At 38.2% G+C, this 22,500-nt stretch overlaps 2 long non-coding RNA genes across 8 annotated transcripts in view; one reads left to right on the plus strand and one right to left on the minus strand.

Moving 5' to 3' along the window:
• Positions 1–20,243, plus strand: part of LOC123513598 — a 32,649-nt gene extending 12,406 nt beyond the window's left edge. For 6 of the 7 annotated variants that reach the window (XR_006677407.1, XR_006677406.1, XR_006677409.1 and 3 more), the window contains exons 3-4: positions 18,454–18,525; positions 19,083–20,113. This is a non-coding gene — a long non-coding RNA (uncharacterized LOC123513598). Of the gene's footprint in view, positions 1–18,453; positions 18,526–19,082 lie in introns of all 7 variants that reach the window. The other variant, XR_006677403.1, reaches the window with a different exon arrangement.
• A 148-nt stretch (positions 20,244–20,391) lies between these two features.
• The window catches only part of LOC123513600, an 8,512-nt gene continuing 6,403 nt past the window's right edge, over positions 20,392–22,500 (minus strand). The window contains exon 3 of the long non-coding RNA XR_006677410.1: positions 20,392–22,269. This is a non-coding gene — a long non-coding RNA (uncharacterized LOC123513600). The remainder of the gene's footprint in view (positions 22,270–22,500) is intronic.

Raw genomic sequence — 22,500 nt, forward strand, 5'->3', positions numbered from 1 at the left:
TCTATTGTGTGGTACTTTATCAAAGGCCTTTCTCAAGTCCAGGTAGATAGCATCCACCCATCCCTCTCTATGTTGTAGTATGTCAGTCACTCTTGAATAAAAACATAATAAATTGGATACGCACAATCTTCCTTTTCTGAAACCAAACTGTCTTTCACTCAGAATGTTTTCACTTTCTAGATACTCACTCCACTTAGCTTTAATTACTTCTTCACATACCTTGCACAATATACTAGTCAACAATACTGGTCTATAATTTAGCGGTTCCATTCTACTACCATTCTTATATATAGGCACAATGTCAGCTCTTATCCACTCTTTCAGGACTAATCCTGTTCGTATGGAGGTTTCCACAATATCAAATACGGGGTTCAACAATTGATCCTTACATTCTTTTAGCAACCTTCCAGATATGCCATCAGGCCCCATTGATTTATTGATCCTTACATTCTTTTAGCAACCTTCCAGATATGCCATCAGGCCCCATTGATTTATTAATATCCAAATTGCTTATAATTTTCCTTACATCTTCCTTAGTAACCATGATGTCCTGCATTTGCTTTATTTCCGTAGGCCTTTCTCCTATAAAATGCTCCTCCTTTGTAAACACTTTGCAAAAGTTGTTGTTCAAAATTTCAGCTATATCTCTAGCATCCTCATATACTTCTTGCCCATTTTTTACCTTTTCTATTGCCTCCCTTATATTTAGTTTTCCGTTTATGAATTTGTAAAACATTTTAGGGTCACTATCACAGTTTTCCACCACCCTCTGTTCATATTCCTTTTGTGCTGTTCTCCTTACTTCAACATATCTATTCCTTGCTGTTTTGTAAACTTCTCTTGATAATACATCACTGTTTTTCTTAAGTTTCTTCCATGCCTTTTCTTTGTTCTTTTTTGCTTCTTCACAATTTCTATTAAACCACTGTTTATTATTTAAAGTCCTCTTTCTATGATATGGCACAAACTTTTTCACAGCAGAGTTATGTAAATCCATAGATTTATCGTATTTCAATTGCATATCCCTTACCTGGTATACCACGGACCAGTCAATTTCATTAAAGAACTCCCTTATATGGTTATAATTTGCCCTAATATAATTAAATTTTTCCTCCCTGCATTCCACAATCTTATTCGTGCTTAATTCCGTATCCAGCTCAAACGGTCTGAGTGTAGGTTGGGCTTCCTCACTCATTTCCTAGCTCTTTAAGATAGGAGGTACCCTAAAAGTATCCTTTAGCCCATAAATTCCATGAAAAGCCCACATGGTATAAAAGGATCATGATCACTTTTCCCTAAGGGACATGTTCAATTTCCTCTTTTAGAGAGATGCCCCTAGTAAATACCAAATCCAACCTTGCTGCAACATCTTGTCCCCTACAACTTGTTGGTGATCTCACCCACTGTGTCATCAAGTTATTTGTTGCTACATTTAACAATTCCTCTGCCCACAGTTCACCACTTCGTAGTCTTCCCACACTATTTCTTTACAATTAAAGTCCCCAACTATCATCACTCTATCCTTTCTGATGAGTTCTTGCTTCATTCTGTCTAGAGTATTTCTCATCACCATTTGATACTGTTCATATTCCCAAGCACTGGTTCTGGGTGGTATGTATACTGTTATAATATTTATGTCCCTTTTACCATCTGTTATAAGCATACTTATCACTTCCTCATTTCTCTTACTATAGTTCACCACCTTTATTTTTTCTATCATTTCTCCATACTTTGTAGTGTTTTACAACAAACCAATGTGTGTATTTACCTAGTTGTATTTACCTAGTTGTAGTTTTACAGGGCCTGGGCTTTATGCTCGTGTGGCCCTGTCTCCATATCTACACTTATCCAATCTTACTTTAAAAGTGTGCACACTCGTTGCAGACACTACTTCTTCATCTAAACTGTTCCACATCTCAATACATCTCTGCAGGAAACTGTATTTTTTAATATCTCTCAGACATCTTCCCTTTCTCAGCTTTTTACTATGCGATCTTGTGCTTCGGATGTCATATTCTTCTCTCAGGATCAGTTTCTCATTATCCACTTGGTCCATTCCGTTGATCAATTTATAGACTTGTATCAGGTCTCCTCTCTCCCTTCTTTGTTCCAAGGTTGGTAGATCCATAGCCTTTAGTTTCTCCTCATATGTCATCCCTTCAAGTTCTGGGACCATTCTTGTAGCCATTTTTGTAGCCTCTCAATTTCCTTATGTGTTTCTTTTTATGAGGGGTCCACACTACTCCTGCATATTCCAATCTGGGTCTTATTATAGTACTTATCAGTTTCTTCATCATTTCTTTGTCCATGTAGTGAAATGCTACTCCAATATTCCTTAGCAAATTATATGTTTCTCTAAAAATTCTATCAATATGGCTTACTGGTTGATTGTTTTCTTCCATCGTCACTCCTAAGTCCTTTTCCTTTTGACTTTCTCCAGTTCTACTCCATCTCCCATCTTATAGATTCCCACAGGTCGTCTTTCACTCTTCCCCATTTCCATGACATGGCTTTTGTTCACATTGAATTCCATTTCCACTTCTTACTCCATTCCCAGATCTTATTTAGGTCTTCTTGCAGTATTTCACAATCCTCCTTTTGCTTTATAACTCTCCACAGTTTCGTATCATCCGCAAACAAATTTATGTAGCTGTTCACTTCTTCTGGCATGTCGTTAATATAAATGAGGAAAAGTATTGGTGCCAATACTGACCCCTGTGGCACTCCGCTTTCTACTGCTCTTCACTTGGACTTCATATCTTTAACTACCGTCCTTATTTCTCTCCCCCTCAAATAATTCTCTACCCATATCAATGTGCTTCCTTTTAAGCCACCCTTCTCTTCTAACTTCCACAGTAATCTTGCGTGTGGCACTTTGTCAAACACCTTTTTTAAATCCAAATAAAAACAGTCAATCCATCCCTCTCTCTCTTATATTCTATCAACTATTCTAGAATAGAAACTCAATAAATTAGTTACACAAGACCGTCCTTTTCTAAAACCAAATTGGCTGTTTGATATTAATTTGTTGTCTTCAAGGAACTCGATCCATTGTTTCTCTATTATTCTTTCACACATCTTGCATATTACACTAGTTAGTGATACCGGTCTGTAATTTAAAGGTTCTTCTTTCCTACCGCTCTTATATATGGGAACCACCTCAGCTCTTTTCCATTCTACTGGCACTGTTCCATTTTCTATTGAGCATTTTATGATGTTGTATATAGGACTTGCTATTTCTTCCCTACATTCTTTCAGTATTCTGCCTGAGACTTCATCCGGTCCCATTGCCTTCTCTTCATCCAGTTCCTTCATTAACTCTTTTATTTCAAGCTTGGTTACTTTAATCTCTTTCATATAGATTGTCTATTACCCTGTGGCCTCCCAAATTTGGATTCTTTAGTAAAGACCTCCTGGAATTTTTATTTAATAGTTCTACCATACTTTTTGGGTCTTCCACCATCCCGTTCTCTCCTTTTAACCTTTCTATTGTTTCTTTTTGCCTAATTTTTCCATTTATGAATCTATAGAACAATTTTGGTTGCTCCTTACATTTTCGACGACAATATTTTTTCAGTTCTTTTCCTCTTCCTTCCTCACCTTAACATATTCATTTCGCTGCCTTGAAGTTTTCCTTATTTGTTGGATTCTATTTCTCCTCCACCTTTTCCATGCTCCATCTCTTTTCTTCTTTGCCCTAGCACACCTTGCATTAAACCAATCTTTCTTTCCTTCTTCTTTTGGTCTATCTTTTGTTCTTTTCCTCTTCCTTCCTCACCTTAACATATTCATTTCGCTGCCTTGAAGTTTTCCTTATTTGTTGGATTCCTATTTCTCCTCCACCTTTTCCATGCTCCATCTCTTTTCTTCTTTAGCCTTTAGCACACCTTGCATTAAACCAATCTTTCTTTCCTTCTTCTTTGGTCTATATTTTGGTGTGTGTGTGTGTGTGTGTTGTGTATTTCCAAATTCTTACTTTTCAAAAAGAGCTATGCTCTGTCTCCACATCTCCATATCTACTAATGTCCAGCTTTTTCTTAAAATCATGAATATTCATCTTTGACCACTTCCATCTAAACTATTCCTGTGTGTGTCTTTTTTTTTGTGTGTGTTTTTTTTTTTATTTCCTTTTTTTCCTTTGTGGTTACTCTTCAATTTTTTGTGTGTGTGTATTTTCCTTTTGTGTTCCTTTGTTTTGTGTGTGTGTGTGTGTGTGTGTGTGTGTGTGTGTGTGTGTGTGTGTGTCCTTTTTTTTTTTTTTTTTTTTTTTTTTTTTTTTTTTTTTTTTTATTTTTGTTTTTTTGTTTTTGTCTTCTTTCTTCTTCTCTCTTCTTCTTCTTTCTGTTTTTTCTTGTGTTGTTTTGTGTGTGTCTGTGTCCTTGTGTGTGTGTGTGTGTGTGTGTGTGTGTGTGTGTGTGTGTGTGTGTGTGTGTGTGTGTGTGTGTGTGTGTGTGTGTGTGTGTGTGTGTATTCACCTAGTTGTAATTTTACAGGGCCTGGGTATCATATTCGTGTGGCCCGTCTCCATATCTACACATCCAACTTTCCTTTAAAACTATGCACACTCCTCGCTGACACCACCTCCTCACTCAAACCATTCCACACCTCCACACATCTTTGTGGGAAACTATATTTCTTCACATCCTTCAAGCATATTCCTTGGCTATCTTTTTACTATGCGATCTTGTAGTTCTATTTAAGTTTTCCTCTCTCAACATCATTTGCTCATTATCCACTTCATCCAGTCCGTTCAACAGTTTATAAACCTGTATTAAATTTCCTCTTTCTCTTCTTTGTTCCAAGGTAAGCAAATTCATTTCTTTTAATCTCTCCTCATAGGTCATTTCTGCCAATTCCGGAACCATTTTTGTTGCCATTCTCTGCAATCTTTCCAACTTCCTTATATGCTTCTTTTTATAAGGGGACCAAACCACTCCAGCATATTCCAATTTTGGTCTAATTACCGTACTAATTAATTTCTTCATCATATCTTTATCCATATAATGGAAGGCTAATCCAATATTTTTTATCAAATTATACGTTTCTCCAAACATCTTATCAATATGAGCCTCAAACTGCCCATGGTCTTGTATTACCACTCCCAAATCCTTTTCCTTTTCCACCTTTTTCAACACTACTTCTTCACCTATCTTATATGACCCTCTTGGCCGTCTTCCACTCTTCCCCATCTCCATCACATGACTTTTGCTCAGATTAAATTCCATTTGCCACCTCTTGCTCCACTCCCAAATCTTATCCAGATCTGCCTGTAAAATTTCTCAATCTTCACTCTTCACACACCTACACAACTTTGCATCATCCGCAAACAAATTAATATAACTGTTTACTCCCTTTGGCATGTCATTAATATATACAAGGAAAAGTATTGGTGCCAGCACTGAGCCTTGTGGGACTCCACTCTCCACCACCAACCAGTCCGACTTTGCATCCCTTATTACCATTCTCATCTCCCTCCATCTCAAGTAGTTTTCCATCCACTTTAACACTTTTCCTTTCAGTCCTCCATAAATCTCTAATTTCCATAACAGTCTCATGTGAGGTACCTTGTCAAAAGCTTTCTTTAAATCCAAATATACACAGTCCATCCATCCCTCTCTTTCTTGTATTTTGTCAACCACTCTTGAATAAAAGCTCAGTAGATTTGTTACACATGACCTCCCTTTCCTAAAGCCAAATTGATGATCCGATAATAACTTATGATCCTCCAGGAACCGTATCAATATTTCTTTATCACCCTCTCACAAATCTTACCGACCACACTTGTTAGAGACACAGGTCTATAGTTAAGAGGCTCTTCCTTACTGCCTCCCTTATAAATGGGCACCACTTCAGCTCTCTTCCACTCTACTGGTACTTCCCTGTTTCTAATGAACACCTTATAATATCATATAATGGATCAATCAATTCTTCTCTACACTCCTTCAATAATTTTCCTGAAACTTCATCTGGTCCCATCGCTTTATCATCTTTAAGTTCCTCCAACATTTTATATAACTCCTTTTAGGTATCTTAATGTCATCCATGTGCACATTTCCTTGTACATTCTGTGGCTTTACAAACATTGTTTCTTTAGTAAATACTTGCTGAAACCTATTATTTAGCAATTCCTCTTAACCTCAACCATTTTTTTTTTTTTCCAACACTTTGTTTTCCTTCCAGTGCCCTTGTAATGTATTCCTACATTCTTAGGGTCATCTACTATCCCTTGCTCTCCTTTTAATCTTGTGTGTGTGTGTGTGTGTGTGTGTGTGTGTGTGTGTGTGTGTGTGTGTGTGTGTGTGTGTGTGTGTATTTACCTAATTGTATTTACCTAATTGTAACATACGGAAAAGAGCTATGCTCGTGTCCCGTCTCCATATCTACTAATGTCCAGCTTTTCTTAAAATCATGAATATTCCATGCGTTGACCACTTCCACGTCTAAACTATTCCATGCTTCCACCCTTCTATGAGGAAGCTATATTTTTCACATCTCTCCTATAAGTGGCCATTTTAGTTTTTCCCATGCCCTCTCGACATTCTTTCATTCCACATACACAGATCTTCCCTATCCATTTTTCCATGCCAATCATCACTCTGTATATTGCTATCAGGTCTCCCCTTTCTCTTCTGTTTTCCAGGGTCGGAAGTTGCATTCTGTTCAGTCTGTCTTCATAAGTCAAATCTCTTAAGTCAGGCACCATTTTTGTTGCAGCCCTCTGTACTTTCTCTAGTTTCCTTATGTGTTTCTTTAAGTTCGAGCCCACTGTATTGTTGCATATTCAAGCCTTGGTCTTATCATTGCAGTAATTATTTTCTTCATCATTTCTTCATCTAAATATCTGACGCCACTCTTATGTTCCTCAATAAGTTCAATACTTCTCCAATTATTTTGTTTATATGTCTCTCTGGCGATAGGTCATTGGTAATTGTCACCCCAAGGTCTTTTTCTTCATGACTGGTTTTATGTCTTCATTTCCTATCTTGTACATACTCCTGATTCTTCTTTCACTCTTGCCAAACTCTAATTTCTTGCATTTTGTCGTGTTGAACTCCATTTGCCATGTACAGCTCCATTTCCATATTCTGTCCAAGTCTTCCTGGAGTAGTTCGCAATCTTTGTCACATCTCACTTTTCTTAACAATTTTGCATCGTCTGCAAATAGGCTCACATAACTGGACACCCCATCCACCATGTCATTTATGTAGACCGCGAACATTACTGGTGCCAACACTGATCCCTGTGGAACTCCACTCTCCACCAAGCCCCATTCTGATGGTCTGTCCTTAATTATTGTTCTCATTTCTCTTCCTACCAAAAGTCTTCCATCCATTTTAGTAAACTGCCATGCACTCCTCCTACCATTTCAAGTTTCCAGATCAGTCTCCGGTGTGGTACCTTATCAAAGGCCTTTTTTAAATCCAGATATATTCCATCAGCCCAACCATCTCTTTCCTGTATTACATCTATCACCCTCGAATAGTAACATATCAGGTTTGTCGTGCATGAACACCCTTTTCTAAAACCAAATTGACACTCACAAAGTATGTCATTTTTCTCCAAGAAGTCTGTCCATCTATTCTTCACCACCCTCTCACACATCTTAGCTACCACACTTGTAAGTGACACTGGTCTATAGTTCAATGGGTCTCTCTTGTTACCTGATTTATAAATTGGGACAATGTTAGCTCTTTTCCAGTCTTGGGGCACTACACCTTCCCTTAATGAGGCATCAATTACTTCACAAACTTTTTCTGCCAGTTGCTCCTGCATTCTCTTAAAATCCATCCTGATACCCCATCAGGTCCCACAGCTTTTCTCACTTCTAAACTCCCCATCATATTCTTGATCTCCTCCACAGTTACTTGAAACTCCTTCATAATCCCTTTCTGTTCCATTACCAGTGGTTTGTCAAAAGCAGTCTCCTTTGTGAATACCTTCCGAAAGCATCCATTCATAGCCTCTGCCATTTCCTGGGATCTTCTCACTGCATACTCCATTTACTTCTAAACTTTCAATACTTTCTCTATTTTTGATGTTGTTGTTCACATGTCTGTAAAAAGCCTTGGTTGGTCTTTACATTTATCAATTATATCCTTTTCTTGTTTCTTTCTTTCTTCTCTTCTAATCAACACATATTCATTTCTTGCTCTTTTGTAACTTTCCACTGCTTAATCCGTCTTTTCCTTCTCCACCTCTTCCATGCATCCTCTTTTCTTGTTCTAGCCTTTTCACATCTATCGTTAAACCAGTCCTGCTTTCCAACTTCTCTATGTTGTCTTATTGGTACAAATTTTTCTCACCTTCTTTGTATATTTTATAAATTCCTTCCACTTTTCATTTGCTCCTTAGCACTCTTGAATTTCATCAATTTGTCTCTTGAAAGAATTTCTTTAGGTTTCCAAAATCTGTCTTGGCATAATTCCATCTTCCCACTTTATATTCTTCATTTCTTCTAGATTTCTCTTCATCTATCACCTTGAACTCCAAAACTGCATGATCACTCTTTGCTAAAGGGCACTCCACCCTCATCTCCTCAATGACCATTGGCTCTGTACTAAAGACCAAGTCCAGTCTTGTGATGCTCCCTCTCCTCCAAACCTAGTATCTTCTTTGACCCACTGAGTTAACACATTTTCCATTGCCAGTGTCAATAGTGTATTTCCCCATGTTGTCTCTGATCCTTCCATTGACCAGTCCTCCCAACACACCTCTTTACAATTAAATCTCCCATCATTATAGTTCGTTCACAGCCACCCAACATTTCTTCCAGACATGTTCCTGTATCTCTTATCATTTCTTCATATTCCTGTACTGACCATGCATTTGTCTTAGGTGGTACGTACACCACTATGTAGTGCCTCTTTTTCCTTCATTAGTTTCTGCTCTGATCTTTAGCACTTCTGCCTTTCCCATACCTTCTTTCACTTGATCCACTGTGTGTGTGTGTGTGTGTGTTACCTAATTGTATTTACCTAATTGTAACATACGGAAAAGAGCTATGCTCGTGTTGTCCCGTCTCCATATCTATTAATGTCCAGCTTTTCTTAAAATCATGAATATTCCTTGCGTTGACCACTTCCACGTCTAAACTATTCCATGCTTCCACCCTTCTATGAGGAAGCTATATTTTTCACATCTCTCCTATAAGTGGCCATTTTAGTTTTTCCCATGCCCTCTCGACATTCTTTCATTCCACATACACAGATCTTCCCTATCCATTTTTCCATGCCAATCATCACTCTGTATATTGCTATCAGGTCTCCCCTTTCTCTTCTGTTTTCCAGGGTTGGAAGTTGCATTCTTTTCAGTCTGTCTTCATAAGTCAAATCTCTTAAGTCAGGCACCATTTTGTTGCAGCCCTCTGTACTTTCTCTAGTTTCCTTATGTGTTTCTTTAAGTTCAGCCCACTGTATTGTTGCATATTCAAGCCTCGGTCTTATCATTGCAGTAATTATTTTCTTCATCATTTCTTCATCTAAATATCTGAACGCCACTCTTATGTTCCTCAATAAGTTCAATACTTCTCCAATTATTTTGTTTATATGTCTCTCTGGCGATAGGTCATTGGTAATTGTCACCCCAAGGTCTTTTCTTCATGACTGGTTTTATGTCTTCATTTCCTATCTTGTACATACTCCTGATTCTTCTTTCCTCTTGCCAAACTCTATTTTCTTGCATTTTGTCGTGTTGAACTCCATTTGCCATGTACAGCTCCATTTCCATATTCTGTCCAAGTCTTCCTGGAGTAGTTCGCAATCTTTGTCACATCTCACTTTTCTTAACAATTTTGCATCGTCTGCAAATAGGCTCACATAACTGGACACCCCATCCACCATGTCATTTATGTAGACCGCGAACATTACTGGTGCCAACACTGATCCTGTGGAACTCCACTCTCCACCAATCCCCATTCTGATGGTCTGTCCTTAATTATTGTTCTCATTTCTCTTCCTACCAAAAGTCTTCCATCCATTTTAGTAAACTGCCATGCACTCCTCCTACCATTTCAAGTTTCCAGATCAGTCTCTGGTGTGGTACCTTATCAAAGGCCTTTTTAAATCCAGATATATTCCATCAGCCCAACCATCTCTTTCCTGTATTACATCTATCACCCTCGAATAGTAACATATCAGGTTTGTCGTGCATGAACGCCCTTTTCTAAAACCAAATTGACACTCACAAAGTATGTCATTTTCTCCAAGAAGTCTGTCCATCTATTCTTCACCACCCTCTCACACATCTTAGCTACCACACTTGTAAGTGACACTGGTCTATAGTTCAATGGGTCTCTCTTGTTACCTGATTTATAGATTGGGACAATGTTAGCTCTTTTCCAGTCTTGGGGCACTACACCTTCCCTTAATGAGGCATCAATTACTTCACAAACTTTTTCTGCCAGTTGCTCCTGCATTCTCTTAAAATCCATCCTGATACCCCATCAGGTCCCACAGCTTTTCTCACTTCTAAACTCCCCATCATGTTCTTGATCTCCTCCACAGTTACTTGAAACTCCTTCATAATCCCTTTCTGTTCCATTACCAGTGGTTTGTCAAAAGCAGTCTCCTTTGTGAATACCTTCCAAAGCATCCATTCATAGCCTCTGCCATTTCCTGGGATCTTCACTGCATACTCCATTTACTTCTAAACTTTCAATACTTTCTCTATTTTTGATGTTGTTGTTCACATGTCTGTAAAAAGCCTTGGTTGGTCTTTACATTTATCAATTATATCCTTTTCTTGTTTCTTTCTTTCTTCTCTTCTAATCAACACATATTCATTTCTTGCTCTTTTGTAACTTTCCACTGCTTAATCCGTCTTTTCCTTCTCCACCTCTTCCATGCATCCTCTTTTCTTGTTCTAGCCTTTTCACATCTATCGTTAAACCAGTCCTGCTTTCCAACTTCTCTATGTTGTCTTATTGGTACAAATTTTTCTCACCTTCTTTGTATATTTTTATAAATTCCTTCCACTTTTCATTTGCTCCTTAGCACTCTTGAATTTCATCAATTTGTCTCTTGAAAGAATTTCTTTAGGTTTCCAAAATCTGTCTTGGCATAATTCCATCTTCCCACTTTATATTCTTCATTTCTTCTAGATTTCTCTTCATCTATCACCTTGAACTCCAAAACTGCATGATCACTCTTTGCTAAAGGGCACTCCACCCTCATCTCCTCAATGACCATTGGCTCTGTACTAAAGACCAAGTCCAGTCTTGACGATGCTCCCTCTCCTCCAAACCTAGTATCTTCTTTGACCCACTGAGTTAACACATTTTCCATTGCCAGTGTCAATAGTGTATTTCCCCATGTTGTCTCTGATCCTTCCATTGACCAGTCCTCCCAACACACCTCTTTACAATTAAAATCTCCCATCATTATAGTTCGTTCACAGCCACCCAACATTTCTTCCAGACATGTTCCTGTATCACTTATCATTTCTTCATATTCCTGTACTGACCATGCATTTGTCTTAGGTGGTACGTACACCACTATGTAGTGCCTCTTTTTCCTTCATTAGTTTCTGCTCTGATCTTTAGCACTTCTGCCTTTCCCATACCTTCTTTCACTTGATCCACCTTTATATCTTTTTAACCAGCAACATCACTCCTCCTCCCATCTTACCTACTCTATTTCTTTTCCAAACATTATATTTCCTTCTCCAACCATCATCAGGTCTTCTCCCTCTCTCAGTTTTGTTTCAGTAAGACCCACAATATCTGGGTTCTTGTCCCTCAAGTAATCGTTGAGTTCTAAAATCCCGATATCACTCCATTTATGTTGGAATACATTACATTCGCTCATATGTAAGTTTCTTTAGTCCTTTCTTGCTGTACTTTTCTGGGTTATGAACCACTTCCTCAGTCTCATATGTGTGTGTGTGTGTGTGTGTGTGTGTGTGTGTATTTACCTAATTGTATTTACCTAATTGTAACATACGGAAAAGAGCTATGCTCGTGTTGTCCCGTCTCCATATCTATTAATGTCCAGCTTTTCTTAAAATCATGAATATTCCTTGCGTTGACCACTTCCACGTCTAAACTATTCCATGCTTCCACCCTTCTATGAGGAAGCTATATTTTTCACATCTCTCCTATAAGTGGCCATTTTAGTTTTTCCCATGCCCTCTCGACATTCTTCATTCCACATACACAGATCTTCCCTATCCATTTTTCCATGCCAATCATCACTCTGTATATTGCTATCAGGTCTCCCCTTTCTCTTCTGTTTTCCAGGGTTGGAAGTTGCATTCTTTTCAGTCTGTCTTCATAAGTCAAATCTCTTAAGTCAGGCACCATTTTCGTTGCAGCCCTCTGTACTTTCTCTAGTTTCCTTATGTGTTTCTTTAAGTTCGGAGCCCACTGTATTGTTGCATATTCAAGCCTCGGTCTTATCATTGCAGTAATTATTTTCTTCATCATTTCTTCATCTAGATATCTGACGCCACTCTTATGTTCCTCAATAAGTTCAATACTTCTCCAATTATTTTGTTTATATGTCTCTCTGGCGATAGGTCATTGGTAATTGTCACCCCAAGGTCTTTTCTTCATGACTGGTTTTATGTCTTCATTTCCTATCTTGTACATACTCCTGATTCTTCTTTCACTCTTGCCAAACTCTATTTTCTTGCATTTTGTCGTGTTGAACTCCATTTGCCATGTACAGCTCCATTTCCATATTCTGTCCAAGTCTTCCTGGAGTAGTTCGCAATCTTTGTCACATCTCACTTTTCTTAACAATTTTGCATCGTCTGCAAATAGGCTCACATAACTGGACACCCCATCCACCATGTCATTTATGTAGACTGCGAACATTACTGGTGCCAACACTGATCCCTGTGGAACTCCACTCTCCACCAATCCCCATTCTGATGGTCTGTCCTTAATTATTGTTCTCATTTCTCTTCCTACCAAAAGTCTTCCATCCATTTTAGTAAACTGCCATGCACTCCTCCTACCATTTCAAGTTTCCAGATCAGTCTCTGGTGTGGTACCTTATCAAAGGCCTTTTTTAAATCCAGATATATTCCATCAGCCCAACCATCTCTTTCCTGTATTACATCTATCACCCTCGAATAGTAACATATCAGGTTTGTCGTGCATGAACGCCCTTTCTAAAACCAAATTGACACTCACAAAGTATGTCATTTTCTCCAAGAAGTCTGTCCATCTATTCTTCACCACCCTCTCACACATCTTAGCTACCACACTTGTAAGTGACACTGGTCTATAGTTCAATGGGTCTCTCTTGTTACCTGATTTATAGATTGGGACAATGTTAGCTCTTTTCCAGTCTTGGGGCACTACACCTTCCCTTAATGAGGCATCAATTACTTCACAAACTTTTTCTGCCAATTGCTCCTGCATTCTCTTAAAATCCATCCTGATACCCCATCAGGTCCCACAGCTTTTCTCACTTCTAAACTCCCCATCATGTTCTTGATCTCCTCCACAGTTACTTGAAACTCCTTCATAATCCCTTTCTGTTCCATTACCAGTGGTTTGTCAAAAGCAGTCTCCTTTGTGAATACCTTCCGAAAGCATCCATTCATAGCCTCTGCCATTTCCTGGGATCTTCACTGCATACTCCATTTACTTCTAAACTTTCAATACTTTCTCTATTTTTGATGTTGTTGTTCACATGTCTGTAAAAAGCCTTGGTTGGTCTTTACATTTATCAATTATATCCTTTTCTTGTTTCTTTCTTTCTTCTCTTCTAATCAACACATATTCATTTCTTGCTCTTTTGTAACTTTCCACTGCTTAATCCGTCTTTTCCTTCTCCACCTCTTCCATGCATCCTCTTTTCTTGTTCTAGCCTTTTCACATCTATCGTTAAACCAGTCCTGCTTTCCAACTTCTCTATGTTGTCTTATTGGTACAAATTTTTCTCACCTTCTTTGTATATTTTTATAAATTCCTTCCACTTTTCATTTGCTCCTTAGCACTCTTGAATTTCATCCAATTTGTCTCTTGAAAGAATTTCTTTAGGTTTCCAAAATCTGTCTTGGCATAATTCCATCTTCCCACTTTATATTCTTCATTTCTTCTAGATTTCTCTTCGTCTATCACCTTGAACTCCAAAACTGCATGATCACTCTTTGCTAAAGGGCACTCCACCCTCATCTCCTCAATGACCATTGGCTCTGTACTAAAGACCAAGTCCAGTCTTGACGATGCTCCCTCTCCTCCAAACCTAGTATCTTCTTTGACCCACTGAGTTAACACATTTTCCATTGCCAGTGTCAATAGTGTATTTCCCCATGTTGTCTCTGATCCTTCCATTGACCAGTCCTCCCAACACACCTCTTTACAATTAAAATCTCCCATCATTATAGTTCGTTCACAGCCACCCAACATTTCTTCCAGACATGTTCCTGTATCACTTATCATTTCTTCATATTCCTGTACTGACCATGCATTTGTCTTAGGTGGTACGTACACCACTATGTAGTGCCTCTTTTTCCTTCATTAGTTTCTGCTCTGATCTTTAGCACTTCTGCCTTTCCCATACCTTTTTCACTTGATCCACCTTTATATCTTTTTTAACCAGCAACATCACTCCTCCTCCCATCTTACCTACTCTATTTCTTTTCCAAACATTATATTTCCCTTCTCCAACCATCATCAGGTCTTCTCCCTCTCTCAGTTTTGTTTCAGTAAGACCCACAATATCTGGGTTCTTGTCCCTCAAGTAATCGTTGAGTTCTAAAATCCCCGATATCACTCCATTTATGTTGGAATACATTACATTTCGCTCATATGTAAGTTTCTTTAGTCCTTTCTTGCTGTACTTTTCTGGGTTATGAACCACTTCCTCAGTCTCATATCCAAGATTCTCCAGAAAAACTCTTTCTTCTCTCTTCTGTCCTCTCTTCATTTTTTTCAAAGCCTCCTTTCTCAACTCATTTAACATTTCTCTTTCCTTTTCACCGAGATCTCTTCTCAACCAAATCTTCCTTGTTGTTTCCTGCTGGGCTAGCCTCCATGACTTCTCCACCAATTCATCTACATCCTTTTGTGACTTAAGTTTGATTCTTATTGGCCTCATACCTTCTCTTGTGAACTTTCCAATTCTATGGAAGTCCTCTATTTCTTGTACTAGGTCTTTTCCTCCTCTTGCACCACATTAATGATATTATTTATCACCTTTTTATGTTTTCTCTCTCTCCATTTTACTCGGTGTCTTATCCTCCTCCACACCAAATATCACCACACATCTCTTTTTGTCTACAGTTTCCCTCACCAATGTCTCATTTGACTTAATAACCTTCACCACTTTCTCAGCTATCTTCTCTTCTATGATCTGTTGATCTATAATTTCAACAAGGCCCAAAGTTTTCTCCCCTGACTCTTTGATTTCCTTTTCCAGACTTGCAACTTTGTAATTTACCTCCTTTCTTTCCACTTCCTGACTTTTTTTCCATTCAGCCTGCTTCTCCATCACTTTTCCTAGAGATTCTCCACATTTTTCGCAATTCACTTTAATTAGCTTAACTTCCTCTTTCAGTGCTGCATTTTCCTTCTTCATATCGGCACAGTCTCTTTTTACATTGTCATAACTCGTTTCCAGGCCCTCATACTTTTCAAACAGTTTTCAATTTTACCTTCTAACTCCAGAATTTTCTTCACATAAGCGCTCTTCTCCATTATTCCTTGAAACCCTGTGAAGTCTGATTCCTCTTTCGAGTTCACGGCCGCCATGTTGCGCAGACGTAAACAAACCAGCTGATGGCTCAAACGCAGGCTACAGTTTATATTTACCTTCACTGGACATTATTTTGCTAATCAACAGTTAACATGACTATATGGAGACGGGACAAACATTACCAGCTCCTTTCCCACCTTGGTTACTCTTAGGTAACTGTAGAATTATAGATGATTGCTCTGGAGCTCAGCGACCACCTCCGCCATCGACGATGTCCCGTGTGTGTGTGTGTGTGTGTGTGTGTGTGTGTGTGTGTGTGTGTGTGTGTGTGTGTGTGTGTGTGTGTGTGTGTGTGTGTGTGTGTGTAAGCCAGCTCTAACCACTGAGCTACCGGGCCACCACACACCAACTGTGTGTGTGTGTGTGTGTGTGTGTGTGTGTGTGTGTGTGTGTGTGTGTGTGTGTGTGTGTATTTACCTAGTTGTAGTTTTACAGGGCCTGGGCTTTATGCTCTTGTGGCCCCGTCTCCATATCTACACTTATCCAATCTTACTTTAAAAGTGTGCACACTCGTTGCAGACACTACTTCTTCATCTAAACTGTTCCACGTCTCAATACATCTCTGGAAACTATATTTTTAATATCTCTCAGACATCTTCCCTTTCTCAGCTTTTTACTATGCGATCTTGTGCTTGGTGTCATATTCTTCTCTCAGGATCAGTTTCTCATTATCCACTTGGTCCATTCCGTTGATCAATTTATAGACTTGTATCAGGTCTCCTCTCTCCTTCTTTGTTCCAAGGTTGGTAGATCCATAGCCTTTAGTCTCTCCTCATATGTCATCCCTTCAAGTTCTGGGACCATTCTTGTAGCCATTTTTGTAGCCTCTCAATTTCCTTATGTGTTTCTTTTTATGAGGGGTCCACACTACTCCTGCATATTCCAATCTGGGTCTTATTATAGTATTTATCAATTTCTTCATCATTTCTTTCTCCATGTAGTGAAATGCTACTCCAATATTCCTCAGCAAATTATATGTTTCTCTAAAAATTCTATCAATATGGCTTACTGGTTGATTGTTTTCTTCCATCGTCACTCCTAAGTCCTTTTCCATTTTGACTTTCTCCAGTTCTACTCCATCTCCCATCTTATAGATTCCCACAGGTCATCTTTCACTCTTTCCCATTTCCATGACATGGCTTTTGTTCACATTGAATTCCATTTCCAACTTTTTACTCCATTCCCAGATCTTATTTAGGTCTTCTTGCAGTATTTCACAATCCTCCTTTTGCTTTATAACTCTGCACAGTTTCGTATCATCCGCAAACAAATTTATGTAGCTGTTCACTCCTTCTGGCATGTCGTTAATATAAATGAGGAAAAGTACTGGTGCCAATACTGACCCCTGTGGCACTCCGCTTTCTACTGCTCTCCACTTGGACTTCATATCTTTAACTACCGTCCTTATTTCTCTCCCCCTCAAATAATTTTCTATCCATCTCAATGTGCTTCCTTTTAAGCCACCCTTCTCCTCTAACTTCCACAGTAATTTTGCGTGTGGCACTTTGTCAAATGCCTTTTTTAAATCCAAATAGATGCAGTCAACCCATCCCTCTCTCTCTTGTACTCTATCAACTATTCTAGAATAGAAACTCAATAAATTAGTTACACAAGACCGTCCTTTTCTAAAACCAAATTGGCTATTTGATATTAATTTGGAAAACCAAATTGGCTATTTGATATTAATTTGGTCTTCAAGGAACTCGATCCATTGTTTCTTTATTATTCTTTCACACATCTTGCATATTACACTAGTTAGTGATACCGGTCTGTAATTTAAAGGTTCTTCTTTCCTTCCACTCTTATATATGGGAACCACCTCAGCTCTTTTCCATTCTACTGGCACTGTTCCATTTTCTATTGAGCATTTTATGTGTTGTATATAGGACTTGCTATTTCTTCCCTACATTCTTTCAGTATTCTGCCTGAGACTTCATCCGGTCCCATTGCCTTCTCTTCATCCAGTTCCTTCATTAACTCTTTTATTTCAAGCTTGGTTACTTTAATCTCTTTCATATAGATTGTCTCTCCATTACCCTGTGGCCTCTCAAATTTGGATTCTGTAGTAAATACCTCCTGGAATTTTTTATTTAATAGTTCTGGCATACTTTTTGGGTCTTCCACCATCTCGTTCTCTCCTTTTAACCTAATTTTTCCATTTATGAATCTATAGAACAATTTTGTGTGTGTGTGTGTGTGTGTGTGCGCGCGCACGCATGTGTGTTGCGTGTGTGTCCTGTGTGTGCACGTGTGTGTGTGTATATAATGTATCCATTGTATTGTCTAGTGTCCTGTGTGTGCACGTGTGTGCGTGTGTGTGTATATAATGTATCCATTGTATTGTCTAACATAATAGGGGTGGGCAAACTTTTCAGTGCTAGGGCCACGTACTATATTAACCCAAGATCATTAATATTTTAAATAGCAAATTAAAAAAGGATTCTCACACATGTGCACTACTTACTTGTGTTGATAATGAAATGCTTACAATAGTATTTGGTTTATGGTTTTTATTAACTTGCTCATTCAAATTTACTAACATTTGTCGGGCCGCATGAATTCCTTTGGCCGGCCTGCGGGCCGTAGTTTGCCCACACTAGATAGATCTAATATATATATTATCTTTCTTAGTTACATAGTCACTAGAAAAAAAAAATTATGTATAATGTCTACCTACTACAATCACCACCACTACCACCTGCTGCTATCTATCATTACTACTACTTTGTTTTTACTTTTATTGCAGATGAAAAGTTGCATTAATACAGAAGAGGAAGAAGAATAGGAGGAGGTGGAAGAAGAAAAAGAAGTAGGCAAAGTAAGTGTCAACAGGTCATAATTAACATTTATTTTACTGTTTTTTGACATTAAGAAAAGGTTAGATGTTATGATGTGAGTATGGAAGGATAGTGTGGCATGGTGGATGGATGGAGAGAAGGTAACTTATGGAAAAAAGAGTAGCTTTATCCAGCTTGTGTGTCATGATATGGGTGAGAGTTGTTACTGGTGAGGTAGTGTGTTGCAGAATGTTAAACAAAAGGGTTTATAAGAATGGTTTGCATTGATCAGTGTGGAAGAGAGAGAAGGCATGGTTGCATTGATCAGTGTGGAAGAGAGAGAAGGCATGGCTCACCTTTTTTAATTGTCATATACATATCAAAGGTTTTTGCTCAAAGATAACCTTGATTTATGTATGGGGAATAATGGATATAGATATAATAAGAAAACAGGTATGGAATTGATTTGTTAGTGAATAGTGAAAAAGTAGGTTTGTGTTTGAGTGAGGAATTAATGTGCAAGTTGCTGCTATGTAGATTAAGTTCACTAGTACTTTCATAACCATTTCCCTAAAGTTCCATTTTACTTTTTTTGCAGATATTTACCAACAAGCTAGTGGAGGACATCATGTCTGTAGTCAAAGCTGGTGGTGCCTTGCCTGTCATAGTTGAAAGAGCCAAGTGGAGGGTGTGTCTAGCCAGTACTGGGAGTGGTGCTCCTCCCTGATGTCTCTTGCAAGACAGCCATCTCTCTTGTGTGATGTATATATAGGATGCTTTGCTGTGTAGGAGATATATGGTTTTGCATTGCCAATAAATCAGTGACTATTGTTATAGATTATCTATATTATATAATTCAAGTCATTAGATTATCTATATTATATAATTCAAGTTATCAGTGCTGTTCTAGGTGTCTCAGTCAATCATGGGGGGCGTGTCACCTCGCCTACCCTACTATAGCACCACTCCAGGGGGTCATGCCTCGCGAATCTCCATGCAAGCTCCCTTTCAGTGTCAAGTAACTCCCAGCAAGAGGCATTGACTTGCTGCATCCATGAGTTCTGTGGATGTCCCCTTGGCCTCCTCCATGCTGGGTTATCCCTTTCGGAGACAACCCGATCTGCAGGATCTGCTTGGGTCTAGGTGTTTACTGTAAGATAAAAATGTAAATTAATCATGAGCCTTAGGTAAAAGTTTTCTGGTGGTAACAATTCATGCCCTGAAGGTATATAGAAAAAAAATCAGCCAACTAACTTCAATATAAAGTTTAAGATGAGTTTTGCACATAAGAGAGATCATGTTCCTCCCCCCCTTGATGGGAGAGGGTCAGGAGTAAGAGAATGGTAACCCTCCCTAGGGAGCTTTGGGAGGGACAGCACCTCTTTGTGCAAAACTCTAAGACCTTAAACTTATATTTTTTTGGGGTTTGGTTGGCTGTTTATATACACCTTCAGGGCATGAATTTTTAAACACCGGAAAACATAATTTGCAAGAGATATTGGTTGGTATCAATACATTTTTTTACGTTTCAATAAATAATCATTAACTCAAAAAATTCTTATTCACATGTGGCTTTACTGCAGTGTAACAAGTAAATGCTTATAAAAATGTGCTGCTACTTTTACCGTCTTTCCCTTGTTTCATTCATTACAAAGAATTGGTTGTGGTGGGTTGTAGTCTGTAAGGCTGGATGGAGTGTTGGTAAATCTGTGTTCAATTTAAAGATCAATAAATTAATTATCTACAGCCTTAAAAAATATACAAGAGCATTATTCTATATCTGCCTTCCTTGCCTATTATAAACCATTTATGTATGAAGTTGATTTGTTGGTCAATCAGTGTTAGTTATGAGCATATTTGTTGAAATTAATGAACATTTCTATTTCCTTATAGAAATTGTATTAATTCTATTATGTCTGGTATTTGTGATTGAACTTCACATTCATATTCTATATTTCAGGAGCTTTCTTTTGATACCAGCTCCTATGTGATTTAAGTTGTTATATTAAGAAAGTTATTTGTTGTTATGAAGAAAGTTATTTGATGTTAAAATAACAACAATCATGCTTGTCAATGGGCTACACACGCTGGTTGCTGTAAAGTGGCGAACAACATACGTGATGTGACTTGTTCCCTTCATAAAATAATTTCATCTAGTGACACACTAGCCATATCCCTAATGAAGAGGGGTGGCTCAGTCATGGCAGGTATCTTCTTACACTCCTCAAAACATTCATTTACTGTTCATAACAGTAATGAACACATTGTTTCTTTCAGATTACTGGTGCTGATGATGGATGCAGCTTATAGTTCTGGAGAACGATAGGAGGTCTACTTTGTCAAGATGGACTCCATGAAAGAAAAATGCATTATCCACATTGAAACTTGTGATAATGACCCAACAACATTTTTTGTCAAGGTGGACTCCATGAAAGAAAAATGCATTATCTACAATGAAACGTGATAATGACCCAACACCACTTAGTAACATCTTAAGACTATGACTCATCATTGGTGCTTCTTGATGTTGCCCGAGTGAGGAATCATAAACCAACTCTCTGAACTGCAGAAAATCTACATGAGCAAGAGATGCCCAACATATGTTACCACAGACAATGTAGGAGCCAATTTACTCTAAAAAGATATTTGAATAAAAATTAAAGAAAAGCTTAAAATTCAGAAGACAATCCAGGCTGCATTGGAGCAACAAAGACATAACAGAGTGCCATTTACATTCAGATAGTGTACTAGCCTGAGTATATTTTGTAGAAAAGATAAGCATTTGAAAAGAACACATCCACTCGTGAACATCTCGTCTTGGCAAGGCAGTTAATAGTTGAGGTGCTTTGACATTGTGCAGTGGAAAAACAAGATGACATGATATTAGCAGAAACAAGTCGAGACATTGTTACTGTGGAGACTAATTATCATCATAACTCTTGCCACATATTATACTAAAAAAATCTAAAACAAGCATTTACCTGATAAACCAATTAGTTGTTCCTGTAGCCACACTTGCAGCTAGAATGGAGAGCTTCATACATTCCACAGATTTTTTAATGAATGAATCCAACAAGAAGCACATCAAATGGAGATTGGGATCAGAAGTTGGAGACATTATTATTCACATTTATAAGCATGAAGCAGAAAGTCGTTTGCCATTCTGGATAGCATTACAGTCCTTGGAAAAAAACTTTCAAAATTATCAGGAACCGAGATCAAAATCAAGTGACAGAGTGCATGATTCACCAGGCATCATCTTGTGTACAGATATCAATACAGGAAAACAGTTTGCCATCTCTGTGGCCCTACCATCCATCTGAACAAAAAAAAAAAAAAAAAAAAAGCATGAATTTGCTGGGTTTGCTTCAACAGTTAGTGACTGGAGAACCTGAAAAAGAAAACCTATCCCAATGAGTAAAACTTCTAATAGTCTTCTGATCAGGATCTAGTGTATGTCACATCATGAGGAAAGCAGAAACCTCCACAAACATCTCTTACTTGGTTTCATATGCTGTCAAAACATTAACAGGCAATACTGAATTCATTCAGATGCTCATGTAGACTGCAATTTGGAGAGTTTGTTTATATAAACCGATTCCTCACTCAGGCAGCACCAAGATGCACCAATAACGAGTCAGTTCTTGGATGTTACCAGTGTTGTTGGATCATTATCACAAGTTTCAACGTGGATAAATGCATTTTTCTTTTGTCGAGTTATCTTAATAAAGTAGACCTATCATTCTCCGCAACTATAAGCTGCATCCATCCTCAGCACCAGTAATCTGAAAAAAGAGAAACTAAATGTGTTGATTTTTCATTACTGTTATGAAAAGTAAATTAATGGATTGAGGGAGTTTGAGAAGGTACCTGCCATGATTGAGCCACTCTTCATTAGGGGGATAATAGCTCATGTCACTAGATAGAATTAAGAGTAGTTTATGAAGGGAATAAATAAGTCACATCACCTATGTAGTGTTCACTTCTTTTCAGGGGCACCAACCAGCATGTAGCCT

This window comes from Portunus trituberculatus, chromosome 36 (genome assembly GCF_017591435.1).
Source record: "Portunus trituberculatus isolate SZX2019 chromosome 36, ASM1759143v1, whole genome shotgun sequence".
Classification (NCBI taxonomy): Eukaryota; Metazoa; Arthropoda; class Malacostraca; order Decapoda; family Portunidae; genus Portunus; species Portunus trituberculatus.